The sequence below is a fragment of the Canis lupus genome, chromosome 13 (genome assembly GCF_011100685.1).
Source record: "Canis lupus familiaris isolate Mischka breed German Shepherd chromosome 13, alternate assembly UU_Cfam_GSD_1.0, whole genome shotgun sequence".
NCBI classification, from domain to species: domain Eukaryota; kingdom Metazoa; phylum Chordata; class Mammalia; order Carnivora; family Canidae; genus Canis; species Canis lupus.
Genome location: NC_049234.1, coordinates 43,697,485 through 43,711,588, shown reverse-complemented (window position 1 = coordinate 43,711,588; position 14,104 = coordinate 43,697,485). Strand labels below are relative to the sequence as shown.

The 14,104-nt window shown below is 40.3% G+C and overlaps 1 protein-coding gene across 4 annotated transcripts in view; it reads right to left on the bottom strand.

Moving 5' to 3' along the window:
- The window catches only part of GABRB1 (gamma-aminobutyric acid type A receptor subunit beta1), a 358,276-nt gene that overhangs the window by 338,166 nt on the left and 6,006 nt on the right, over positions 1–14,104 (bottom strand). Inside the window, exon 1 of one of the 4 annotated variants that reach the window (XM_038556014.1) lies at positions 847–927. The exons of 2 other annotated variants lie outside the window; for them this stretch is intronic. The gene's annotated coding sequence lies outside the window, so the exon portion shown is untranslated. Of the gene's footprint in view, positions 1–502; positions 592–846; positions 928–14,104 lie in introns of those variants that run through there. One more of the 4 variants, XM_038556013.1, reaches the window with a different exon arrangement.

Here is a 14,104-nt window from a genome sequence, read left to right as displayed (position 1 = left end):
AAACAACAGTTTATTTCAGGCAAGTTGTTTTCCCCTAAACTGTTCCATGACTGTCTTCTACTTTATAAATACACTGTTCTGCACTAAATCCTTTCGCCTTTTCTCTCCCTAGAAGTAAGCGACGTGATGGTTTTATTTCCATTACCCTCGTTTAGATGAAGCCCAGAGAAACCGAGGGGTGGTTGTTTTGGGGAGGTTTTGTGGTTGTTGTTGGTTTTTGTTGTTGTTGTTGTTTTCTCACACCTCTTAATATATGTCTTTAATTTCTACAATAAATGGACTGTGAAGGCACACTCCCTCCACGGGGAAAAAAAAATGTCCCCTGGAAGCTGTGTGGTAATAATAACTTGCTATTTTAACCTCGAGATGCCATCTGCATTTCATAACGTGATTTCCCGTCTCTGAAAGGACAGTGATGAAGCGACGTGACCTTTACGCATCCCTGTTTGAGTTCTCTCTCCGGGTGTGGGGCGGGGAGGGGGAGGAGAAGAGCTAAATATACCTGAGCCTCTGCTGTCCTCCGCTCCCAGCAGGGGTCGTCGCATCAGCTTCCCCGGCGTCCCCAAGGAGCCGTCCGCACGCGGCCCCTCGTGCCGTCGACGCCGCGCCCCGCGCCCGGGGCGGGTCTCCCTTCCCAGCTGGCAGGCCCTCGTGGGCGGGAGGCCTCCCGGGTCTTGGGCTCCAACACGGGCCCCGGCATCGCCGCCTGCTCGGCCGGCCACCCGCGCGTCCCCCGACGGCGGCCCGAGAGCCCGGGCGGCCCGCACCACCGCGCTCTCCCTTCCCTCGGCGCCCGGAAGGGCTCTACGGGGCTCGGCCCCCCGGAGCGCGCGCGCGGGTCCCTACCTCCGAGGTCTCTACCTCCGAGGTCTCTACTTAGCGTCCTCCGACGTTAGGGCCTCGCGCAAACGCCGCTTAGCACTTCCGGGAGGCGCCGCACTGGGAGGCTCTCACGGGCTGGGGGGCGGGGCCCTGCGAGTGTCGCGAGACTGCCGTGGCGGGGCTGGGCGGCCGCACCTGCAGCGGCCGCGACCCCGGGCGCCCTGGCCCCGCGCGGGCCCTCCTGTTCCTCCCTGGCAGCGGCTAGGGCCGCTCAACGCCGTCTTACGAAATAGGCCTCGTGTTCGATGCCGGTGCTGGCTCCAGGCTGATGAGAGAGCCCCGAGCTGCCTCAGGATGGGTCGTGCAAGCTGCCAGGGCCAGTAGGGCTGCAGGCATAGGGCACGGACGCCCCATACGGTTCCCCAAAAAGGATATTTTCGACGTTCAAGAGGGTCTGTCCGGCTGTACCTCCCTCGTTAAGTCAAGAGAGGCCTGGCCTGCAGCCTCGCCGATGGGAGGCGGGAACACCGGCACCTTCCACGCCCATGTGCATCTTGAGGCCTGCAATTCAAAGCTTGAATCTTTTCTGCCTGACTCTTCGTGGAGAGAAATAAAAGATGTTTTTGGTTTTGTTTTTTACTTATGTATGTATTTTTTAGATTTTTTTTTAAGGAGATTTTATGTATTCATGAGAGACACAGAGAGAGCGAGAGGCAGGCAGAGGAGAAAAAGGGTCCCTGCGGGGAGGGTGAAGGGGGGAGCTCCATGGAGGCCTCGATCCCAGGACCCCGGGATCATGAACTGAGCCGAAGGTAGATGCTCAAACACTGAGCTACTCAGGTGCCCCAACAGATCTGTTTGTAATAACACAATTCAGACCAGAGTGAACTCTAAAATGGAAAGATTTGATGGCCGGATAAAATGAGAAGGAGGATATGATACTATGATTTAAAAAAAAAAAATAAGAAGAAGAACTGGGGATCCCTGGGTGGCTCAGCGGTTTAGCGCCTGCCTTTGGCCTGGGGCGTGATCCTGGGATCCCGGGATCGAGTCTCGCGACGGGCTCCTGGCATGGGGCTTGCTTCTCCCTCTGCCTGTGTCTCTGCCTGCCTCTCTCTCTCTCTCTCTATCATTAATATATGAATAAAAAAAATCTTAAAAAAGAAAAAAGAACTACATATTTGGTCTTTGCCCCCACCCCCACCCTATTTTCTGCTATGAAACTCCTCGGATGGAGTGTGGAGAGTTTCCAGGTCGGTGAGCACGTTGGAGGTACTGGGACAATGGCATTCCCGGAGAGGACACAGAAACCCTGCACCTGCTCCTCATACCTTGCCTTATGGATCTCTTTGCTCTGGCTATTCCTGAGTTATATCCTTTTACAATAAACTGGTCATCTACTGAGTAAAATGTTTCTCTTGAGTTCTCTCGGCCACTAGACCAAAAAATAATCAAACCCAAAGAGAGGGTCATGGGAACCTCCGATTTAATGCCAGTCAGTCAGAAGTACGGAGAACAACCAGGGCCTGCGACTGCAATCTGAAGCGAGGGACAGTCTTGTAGGACTGAATCCTTAACCTGGAGAACCTGATGAGATCTCTGGGTAGACAGTGTCAGACTGGAGTTGAACTGTAGGCTACCCAGCTGGTTCCCAGAGAATTGATTGTTGTATGTGTAGGGCCTCACCCCCACGTATATACACATGGGATTTGGGTCCCAAAACCCAATAGAGGAGGTTAGGTGTATGCCTCCAAAGTCAAAGAGGCCTGAGCTTTAAACACAACTCCATCACAGATGTCCATGAACCTTCCTATTCTCAGTTCTTTATCTGTGAAAGAGGGCTAGGAAATAGTCCCATCTCAGGTGGCTCTTGTACAAACTGATTTCAAATATTTATTCTGATGCCCAATACATGGTATGTACTCATGATATTTTAATAACTTTCTATTCATAGTATTAAGGGCTGCCCCCTTTTTTCCTGGACTAAATATTGATGTAATGTATATACAGACTTGAATCAAATGCATTATATTTCAATTTAATTCGACATAATTTTATTCAGCCTGCCCTGTGCCGAAGGTACTTATTAGGGGCACCTGGGTGGCTCAGTGGTTGAGCAATCTGCCTTTGGCTCAGGGCATGATCCGGGGATCCTGGGATCGAGTCCCACATTGGTTTCCCCGAGAGGAGTCTGCTTCTCTCTCTGCCTGTGTCTCTGCCTCTCTCTCTGTTTCTCATGAATAAATAAATAAAATCTTAAATTAAAAAAAAAAAAGAAGAAGGCACTTATTAGGCACAATCTTTTTTTTTAATTTTATCTATTTATTCATGGAAGACACAGAGAGAGGCAGAGACACAGGCAGAGGGAGAAATAGGCTCCCCACAGGGATCCCAATATGGGACTCAATCCCTAAACTGGGACCACGCCCCCAGCCAAAGGCAGACACCCAACCACTGAGCCACCCAGGCTTCCCATTAGGCACAATCTTTAAGAAACTCTCATTACAGGAAACCCTTGGCATTTGAAGATTTAGTATCTCCTGAATCTCTTCTTCATTAACTACCCTAAAGGTTAGTGACATGGCAACTTTTTCTGAGATATAAGTTTGAGGAGTGTGTACTATAGGGTCAAGAAGTTAGTTGTTCCAGAAAGAGCCACTGAATTAATGACAGCCCAACCAAGTGCCCTGTCACTGCCTCTGAGTGTGTGGTTGTAATCCTCTTAACTATATATACTATCAAGATAATAAAAATGTGGGGAATTTTGAGGATCTTACAATGGATTATTTGTAGGCATCAAGTAAAAATCTTAGAAGTTCAAATTTATCAATCAGGAAGGGTCTTAGAGAAATGCTCTTTCTTGTGTCACCCTCTTGCCTTTAGACAGAAGAGCCATATAAGCCAACTGGGACAGATATAATTATCTTTTCTTGTTCTAAGGCTTTCTAAGGATGGACACTTCCCAGATACTCTTCATAGCTCCTTCCAGCATCTTCTCACTCATTACAGTCAAGATGTTCTTCCTTATGTCCAATCTAAACTTTTCTTCTTTTTTCAAGTTGAGTTCTTTCAGAGGCAGCATCAAATCCATTTTCTCTTTCTATTTCCAGTAAGTACCTTACACAGCACTGTAAGTGACACCTTGCATGAAATAGTCCAATGTGATTTAAATCAGTGAATGGATCCAACATTTTCATAATCTAAAGATGTTAATCAAGCTTCTCAATCTTTACACAGTGTAACTCTGAGCTAAGTAATGTCATTTGCTAATTCATTTCATTGTAGGACACATTTTGCTACCTATTAATCATGTTTCCTAATCTTTGAAACCTGTGTTTAAATGTTATTAGAAAAAAACGATGTTTTAAGATCTGGCTGATTTAGTGATCTAACTACCACACATAGACTCTGAAGGCAAATCTTTAGATCTGGCATGCAAATCACAGACCTTGGTGCAAATCACAGCTCTATCACTTACTAGTTGTATAACTTTGGGCAAGTTCTTTAACTTTTCTGTCTCAAGTTTCCTTACCCGTAAGGTAGAAATAATAATGACACATACCTCATATGCTACATTATAGATTAAATGGGTTAATAACTGCAAAGTACTTAGAATGATACCTACTTAATAAGCATTAATTTCATTATCAAGATGACTTAATAATTTTCCAAGCCTTAAAATTAAAATTTTATTAATGAATTTCTCACTTTCTGAGTACTCTTGGTAATCTTTTCTCTAAGTCTTCTTAGTTCTAATTTTCCCTGCCTGGAATATCCATTACCTTCCTACGTAGATTATCTTGTCTTGAACATCTTAGCATGGTTGCATTTTCTCTGTGATGTCCTGAGGTGTGATCTTATCTTCAGGGCCCTTTTTTCAGTGCTATGTGCTTCGTTCAGTGCTTCATTTATGACCTCATGAAGACAATTACCTTCTCTCAACTTGCCTTCTTCTTGGTCAGATTCTTGGCTGTTCCTTGAAGGAATAAAGCAAATCCTACACTTTTCAATAACCCTTCATAATTCTTAACTCTTATGAAGTTCTTGGTAAGCAAAAGTGAGCTGATTTATGATGTTTTTATTTGATTATCTCAAATTTTAGTGCAAAAACTCTAATTAGGTTATCTCACCCACTCTACCTAGTTCTATTGTTGATATTGACATACTCGTACACAGTAAGTGCCCAAAAAAGAAGAAGCATCAGCTTAAAAATAACCAATATTTCCCCCAGGCCAGGAAACACATGATCACATTTTATCTTTAATGACATAAGAAGAAAGTATCATTTATCCACTTTCTAAAGATGAAAAAATTCAGACTTTAAGTGTCATAGAATGATCATAAATCTTAGCTTTCCCAGGAGAATGTCCCAGGTAATATTAATAGTGCTCCCTTTTATTCTCAAAAGTGCATGTTTAGACCATAAATTATATGATTATTCTAGAGTTAATGCCAAGATAACAGATCCCATAGGTGGAGGGCTATATTTAAAGAAGTCAACTCCAGAGCCCTAATCCCTAGGCTAAGCCCACGGAAAACCATACATCCTATTTCTTACACATACCAGGGAGTAACGCAAAATACGAAAATTAGAGAGGCATGGGAAGACCACACAGAGATTGAAACTTTGTTTGAGAAGTCTTAGAGTGAGAGCTAAGACAAAGTGGACACAGTCTTCCCAATTTCTTTCTCTCAGCTCTCACAAAATAGTTTCAAAATTGGAAGTACTATACATTTCAACAGGTATGAGGAAAATCCCAATATTAAACAAAAACATCACTACATTTGATTATGCATGATGTAAATTCATGTTACTCCTGACGTCCTGGCATTAAAGAGGGAGAAATTCATGACAAGATTTGGAGATAATGGTAAAATAATAAAAATATCATCACTTAATATTTATATAGTAATTTACAGTTTATACATCACATATACAGAGCATGTATTTGTCTCTGATTTATCTCTCTTGATTCTCACAGCTCCCTGAAATAGGTGGAGCAGAAATTATTATTTCCATTTTACATGGAACTGAACATCAAAGGGCTTAAGTCATAAGATTTATGCTTGAGAGTATAAATTAGGATACAACATCATCCTGACATTTTAAAGTGATTTAAAATTATTCAAATATAACTTGACAGAAGCACATTCAAGGGGAATGTACTTCAGAAGAAAAACCAAAATTATATACACCAGATGGGGAGTGTCTGGACTTAAAAAGTTGCCAGTATGCTGCCCACTAGGCACTGATTTTAACTATAAGATTCATTGTCTACAAAGTTATTAAAACTACAAGACATTATCTTGTAATTAAAAACACAAGATGTTATCATCACCTTGCTCATCAGTGTGGATGGTGCACCCCCAGAGAATGGAGGTGACTTTGTTGATTTCACATCTTAGGTTACACAATTTTGAGCACTGCTGTCAGATCAAGCAACATGCATTTTGAGTGCAGAAGATCAGTGTGGACAATCCAAATGCTGTCTCAGCACACCTCAGCCACTTTTTCTAGCTGTTTCATATCGGCTCCCAAAGTGAGAAAATTGCTGATTCTAAAGAAAAGTATGAAATAACTCCTATTTCCTCTCTTTGTATCCTTTTCCAACCCTTGCGTCTTAAGCAAGCCTGTTCTCTTACTCAACCATTCTTTCACACTCTGGTATATGGACAGGAATTAAAAACGAGCATTATTGTTGTTCCTCTCCAGCTTATTTGCAATTCAGCAGGAATTAAAACTGAGGGTATCAGTATCTAATGATGGCATTTTAAGCTCGTGTTTCCCACCTACATACCAACAGAATCCCATATTCTGATTCAAAAACAAACCTCCACTTGGTAAGATCGAACAGTATTGGAAAAAAATAATAGCAACTGCTTTGTTTGAAGTTGAGTTCACCTATTTCTGTCCATTTTGCAGAACCAAAGGTGCAAATCCTTTAAAATGTGGAAAAGTTGCACAGTGACTATGCGGAAACATACTTTATCAAGATATATATATATATATATCCATGACAATGATCTCAAACACTGTAGGGCAGGTGTAATCTGTGATATTTGTCCTTCCACAATTTCAGAGACTCTGCTTATGAAATCCCCTTTCAATTTCATGACAGCACAGCTCTGCCAAACTGTTGTTAGCATAGGTGTGTAGGAGAGATGGGCCAACAACCCACCAAGGACCGAATATCATTTTCCAGTTTTATGAGTACTTTCTACTCTCCGAATCTTTCAATCTGTCTTCCTCCTCCAATTTCTAACTTCAAAACTTCTCATGATACTCAGCCAAAAGTTTTCAATCATATGAATACACAAATTGGATATATTCAATTATATTCCAATTAAACTTTCTGGTGAATCTTCTCTGTCTTCTCTCATCAGCCTCAACTCAGCCACCAGTTTGAACTGGAACTTTATTCTTTCAGTTGTTTCTTTGGGATGTATGTGCTGAATGGTGGTGTGTGTGTGTGTGTGTGTGTCTGAGGGGTGGGCAGAGGGGTGGTGATGTCATTGGAAAGAATGTTTTATCACCACTTAACATGGTAGTGGATTTAGCACATTTACTGATTATGGCAAATTACTGTGTGGAAGTTCCAGACAAAAGTTGACATTTGAAAGCAAGCTTATCTTGTAGCAGCAAGGACACAATTATAGCAAAAATAACTGAATAGGTGGGTAGATTATAAGCACACATATTAAATATATATATATATATTTCTGGATTAGATATATGTTTGACTTTATATTTAAAAATTTAATAAAGTTCTTTGGCTATCTTTTAAACCCTAACTTACCTCATTCAAGACCTCTCCACATTGGCTGAGGAACCCTTTTTCATATGCCACCTGTTAAATTTGATTCTCCTTCTTATTAAATGTCATTTACTTTATAGTCATCCATCAAGTTGTTCTTTAACAATTTCTTAAATGTTTCCAGAAATATTGATAGTCCAGGTGCCAGTACGGAAATGACATTTTGAGAAATGAAAAGCAGTCATTATTTTTTAAAGCTGATGAAAAGTTATGGGGGTGCATGCACGTGTGTGTGTGTGTGTGTGTGTGTGTGTGTGTATACATGCCTTGGTATTTGTCATGAAGCAATGTTGTGTCTGTGAAACTGGCTGTGCCATGTGATAAACTTGTTTCTATAGAAACGGCTCCTCATTCATGATCATCCTAGAAGAAAATTTCAGATGAAGGCATAAGGTAGAACTGACAGAGAAACCATTAATTTCTAAATTAATACATTTAAATGCTGCCATTACTAACACTTCTGTATGACCAGAAAAATTATTTCATAATCCGTTGGGATTATAAAATATTACTAAGTCCCTGCAATATACTATGAGCTACATAGAGAGCATAAAGAATTTAATCTTAAACTTCCTGGAGCTTACATAGTACAGGCAGAAAAGACAAGGCCAATAAAAACTTTTTATGGACTAAAAGATAATCATTATGTTATGTTGGATCTTTTGCCTTTTGGGAGTCTTGTTTACATGCCATATATACTCTTTCTCCAGCATAATTCTATTGTGGATACAGAAAAGGTCCTATAGAAGAAAGATGACTTCCTGTGGGTTTTAAAGGAGATCTAGATGCATTTGAGTGGGAGAAGGATTGCAAGTGGTAGGAGGGAGAAATGATGGCCTCTGACATGAGAAATATTCTAGGCACAGGTAGGATTTCAACTAAATGTCATTGAAATGTCTCTATGGAAACCACAAAGCTGTTCCTCTTGACTAGAGAATTGTATATCATTCCTTTGGAAATAATAGATCAGAAGAAAAGAAAAAAAGAAAAAAAAATCTCCCCATGAGTCACAGAGGGTTAGAGTAGGCAGGGAACCTGAGCTTTCAACAAATCTGTTCCTCCGCTTTCAGGAAGGATCCCAAATAACACTCTCATTCAAACAGGAATCATTTCTAGCAACTTCCCTGATTAATCCATTCAGGAACAAGAGTAAGGCATCTAGCTTCCAACTTCCCTGTTGAATGTGAAGTACCTTAAACCATACTCTTCTTTCAATGGATGTAGGGATGGAATAATAGCTGATTGCTATTAGCTATCTAAGAACCCTCTTCTTTTTGAGACCATTTCTCTAGCCACGTCTCTGTGTTCTTCCTCTAAACTTAATAATACAATACAAGAATACAACTTGGCTTAAATAGCTATCCCCTTTCTATGAGAACATTTGTGAGGAACAGGGCTTTGTTGAATTCTTGGTTAAAACCATTCCCACAAATGAACAAGGGGTAGTGGAAGGGGAGGTGAGCGGGGGGTTGGGGTGACTGGGTGATAGGCACTGAGGGGGCACTTGGCGGGATGAGCACTGGGTGTTATGCTATATGTTGGCAAATTGAACTCCAATTAAAAATTTTTTTAAAAAAATTTTAAAAACACAAAAATACAAAAAACCATTCCAACCAGGCCATTCAAATGTGTCGGTTCTTCAGCAAAGCTCCTGGGAGTCACTTGTTAATTTGCTGATAGCTGAACTTCATCTCTCAGAGCATGCTGTTGGCCTCACTTGTGCTCTGTTATAGCCAGTCTCATGTCATCACCAAATACACTTTTTGCAGGAACTCACAGTGCTTTCACATGACTTCACATGGAAACACAGTGTTCCAGAAGGACTCTGAATCATTTTAGGGACGTGGTAGAGAAGAGAACAGATGCTGTGTAAGTAAGTTCTCCACACATCTTTTTTTCCCATCTATTTGGTTTTAGAAAGGCAACTAAAAGTACAAAGATCACTTCCCTGGGGGAATTTAAAAGTATGTTCTATATCCTATTAGGGTCTAGGTCCTCCTAGAGAAAAAACAATATGGCTAGAGATTAAAGTTGACTGTCCTCTATTCTGTCTTTGGCTAGCACCCTTTCCCCATGTCTCTAACCGGCTCATTTCAGCCACCACATTTCTGTACCCCAGGATTTCCCCCTATAGAACTTGCTTTATTTACAGAATTAGAAGACTCACCAAAGAACTAGTCTTTTCCAGGATAGTTCCAATCTCCAATATTCCACCCCAATGTCCCTACAAGTACCTTATAATAACATGCTCTTTCGTGTTTTTTAATTCTGGAAACAGATGGACTTCAGTGGTGAAAAGGATGGTTGGGGCTTCTTTTCCTGTGTTCCTTCTCTGGGAAGATGGTACCACATGTGCCTATCACTCTATATGGGACCTTGCAGGGCATCCTAGGGTCATTGCATACTTAACTTCTGTCATTTAACTGGTTACAAAATCCCACTCATATACTTCTGCTTGATCTTTTCTACTTTTTTTTTTTTTTTTTACTTTCCATTGTTAAGGCCACTCTTCTTCTGCTTTAGGTATTTATCATCTCTCATCTGGACTTTGAAACACCCTCTTAGCTTCTTACCTAGGATTGCTGCCCCCAATTTTAGCCTTATCTACTTCATCCTTCACATAACTTCCAGAATGATCTATCTGAAATGCAAAACATTGCACCAGTTAAAACCTTTAGCAGGTTTTCTGCATTTCAAGATTAGTATTCATTTCCTTAGCATACATATTCCAGCGTCATTTCTTTCTGTGCGTGTGTGTCATTTTAAAGTAAATGTATAAAACATGCATGAGTTTTTTTTTGATAAATCAAATAACTCAGAAGGTCATGTGAAGTACAGCAGGGATTTCTTCAGGTCATACCCCTAATCCTAGTTTCACTTCCAAGAGACAACACTCGTTTCTTACATATTCTTCCAGAAATGTTCAGTGCATATACAATAAACAAATAAACATGTATATAGACAGCTTTCTTTTTGCACAAGTGAGATCATTCAATAATACTGTCAAATGAGAACTCAACTGTCTTACACCTGGCTTTTAGTATTGTCTTATATCTTGACAATCTGCCCTGTACCCTTAAGTTCTCATAAGAGTGAATTACCTGTGGTTCCTGGAACACTCCATCCTATTTTCAGGCACACTTGCCAATGCTTATGCCCTTCTTTTTGCTTGAAGTTTCTTCTTTTCATTTGCAGCCTATCCATGGTCCTAACTACTATTCCTCTTTAAGATTCATCTCAAGGATTAACCCTTCACACCATTCCTTAGAAACTACCCCTCCTGCTCCCATAGAATCCCAGGCATACATGTCTCAACCCAGCACCTAGCATATCATAACTTTACATGCACATTGTCTTGCATAGTGTAAAATATGTGAATATATAGAACATAGCTTAGACATATTTCCATCCCTAGTGCCCATTTCAAAGCATGATTTTTTTATTTTTATTTTTTTTAGATTTTTTAAAATTTTTTATTTATTTATGATAGTCACACAGAGAGAGAGAGAGAGAGGCAGAGACACAGGCAGAGGGAGAAGCAGGCTCCATGCACTGGGAGCCCGACGTGGGATTCGATCCTGGGACTCCAGGATCGCGCCCTGGGCCAAAGGCAGGCACTAAACCGCTGCACCACCCAGGGATCCCAAAGCATGATTTTTTTAAAAAAAGAATTGTTCTGTAAGTATGTGTTGAACCAAAACACCACCAAAACAAGATAACTATAAATACTTCCAAAACTTCCAAAGGGGAAAAAAAAATCTTCATTCCAGCAAATAAGATTTTTAATAATATTTTAAGACTGTAAACTCTACAAGGACAGAGACTGATAGAGTAGTTGAATGAATGCTCTTGGAAAAAATGCCCTTTAATCTTAAATATACAATACAATGACAAGTTTTACTGGGATTGAAAGAGGGGGGAATACGTTAGGTACTTAATGGAGGAGTAGCAGAAAAACAATGAGGACTAATAAAGATTCTAAAATGGGGTAACTGGGCTCACCAAAAAAAACCCATGCGTCTTTCACTTTTGTGGCCAGCCTTTTCTCTAAGTTATAACCAGTGATAGGAATTAATTGTAAACCCTTCTTGAACATTTCTGTTAAGTGCTGAGTAGTAGATTGTTATATGCCACAGACTATTTAACTTCCTTCAAGGATAGTCAGGGGATTTCACAAAATGTACAATCTGCTGCAAACAACTATTCTAAAATACAGAACCCCAATCCTGGTATTATAAAAAAAAAATAGGATTCAGCACTCTGAAAAAGTTCGTGGAAAAACTCTGTACTAACATTTAATCAACTATAAGCACATACCCATTTATCCTCCTATTATCCTCAAGTATGGTAATGTCATTTGAGTTATTAAAACTCAAGTCAGTTGGGAACATTTACTACCATCATTTTTCTTTTGAAATGTTTTACCCTCCTTGATAATTTCAAGATTTCATTCAAGTGTGTTTTGAGGGGGCTATCAAGACTTTGGGGGCCTGCCAAAACAAAAAGCATCAGACACTTACAGAATTGATACCAAGTAATGTCCAGCTAAGATGAACATCTTAGCTTTATTTTTTTAATATTTGATTTGTTTATTTGAGAGAGAGAGAAAGAGCACAAGTAGAGGAGAAAGAAGAGCAGGGTCTCTAACAAGCAGGGAGCCTGTTGAGGGGCTCCATCCTAGCACCCTGTGATCATGACCTGAACAGAAGATAGGTGGTTAACCAGCTGAGCTACCCAGATGCCCCAACAATGGTGCTCCCAGACCACCTGATGGAAAGATTTTAAATGGTTTGGGCAAATCCTTTGAGATACCCAGATCCTGGAAAGTAATGATTTCCTACTGCTTTACATTAAGTGTTGAAAAATTTATCAGTTTGGCAGCAGTGGAGAAATGTTGCCAGTTTGCATACAGTGGACAGAACAGGAAGAAATGTCTCTGATTTGGTATTGGCTCCAACGTTCAACGCAGTATAAATGAGGGATGAGTCAAGTCTCATTTTGAAGACCATTGGTCCAACGTATCCTATTGTTGTCTTTGGGAATGTGTTTAGAAAAAAATAGGTAATAATATCATGACCAATTAAAATGGTGATTCAAGAGGCTCGGGATCACACACAGTCATTGCTGCATTGTTCCCCGGAGACGACCATGGTTAGTGTTCAGTAGGAACTCAACAAACGCTTGTTGACTGATGTATCTAACAGAAGAATAAAGTAGCACGAGATGGACACTAACAGGAGAATAAGACGGAGTAGGAGAATTTTGATTTTGGCAGAGTCCAAAATCTTTAAAGATCGGCGTTTATATCATAGAATATTTGAACTGAAAAGAGGTTTATAGCAATAGTGTCATTTACCTTCATTTCATAGAGGAGAAACCTGATGCCCAGAGAAGCCAAATGACTCACTCAAGGTCCTGAACCTGAGTGAGTACTGGGAATATTTTTCTTTTCTTTTTTCTTCTTTTCTTTTCTTTCTTTTCTTTTCCTTTTCTTTTTTTTCTTTCCTTTCCTTTCCTTTCTTTTCTTTCTTTCTTTCTTTCTTTCTTTCTTTCTTTCTTTCTTTCTTTCTTTCTTTTCTTTTTTTTTTTTCTTGTCTGGCAGATAGGAGCCATACCTAGAGTCAGGTTGGCCTGGTTTCAAATTCTGGCTGTATCACTACAACCTCTAACTTCTGAGCATATTATTTATCTAACCTAAATCTCTCCATCTATAATGCAGGGTAATAATCTGATATCTTTAAATCAAGGATTACATGAGCTAGTAATAGAAAGCACCCGATAAACATATCTCATACATTAGGATGTGTTCAATAAATGTTACTATTTATTTTCATTTCATTACACACTTTCATACCCAGTCTGGCCCTGTAATCCCAAGAACACAGACTTTCAAATGAGAACTCAAATTTTTAAAAATCCAGATAGGCTGGCTTTGATGTGACTTAGGGTACAAAAAGATCTTTCTGTTATCTCCAAACAGAATGGCAAAGGGGAAGTTTTCCTTTCCTGGCCTCTCAAGATGGTATAATATTGTAACCCAGCACCTAACAGTGAAGCCTGGTGGATTACTCAGATAAAAGAAAAATGTATTTATATCTTTACTTAACTGTCGATATCTGTTCCTGCCTTTAAATGATACTGACCTATTTGCTCTATTTGCAAAGGAATTTTATTATAACCTCACAGAAATTCCTGACATCAACAAGAGTACGTTTAAGCTATTTTACAAAGCTATTGCAAGCTCCTCCGTGGGGGGAAAACAGTTTGCAATGTTCTCTATTCTAAAGAAGAAAAGTCATTGGTGTTCTGTAAAGCAGCAGGATAGTATTGTCAGAGTTACTGTGGCTGGAAATATTTTCATAGCCATCGTTTAAGGTTGGCTGACTCATAAGTATTGACACAGTTAGGAGGACTGCTTATTAGTCAAGTCAAGCCCCATCATTGCGGCTCTCGCCTTTGTCCTGTTG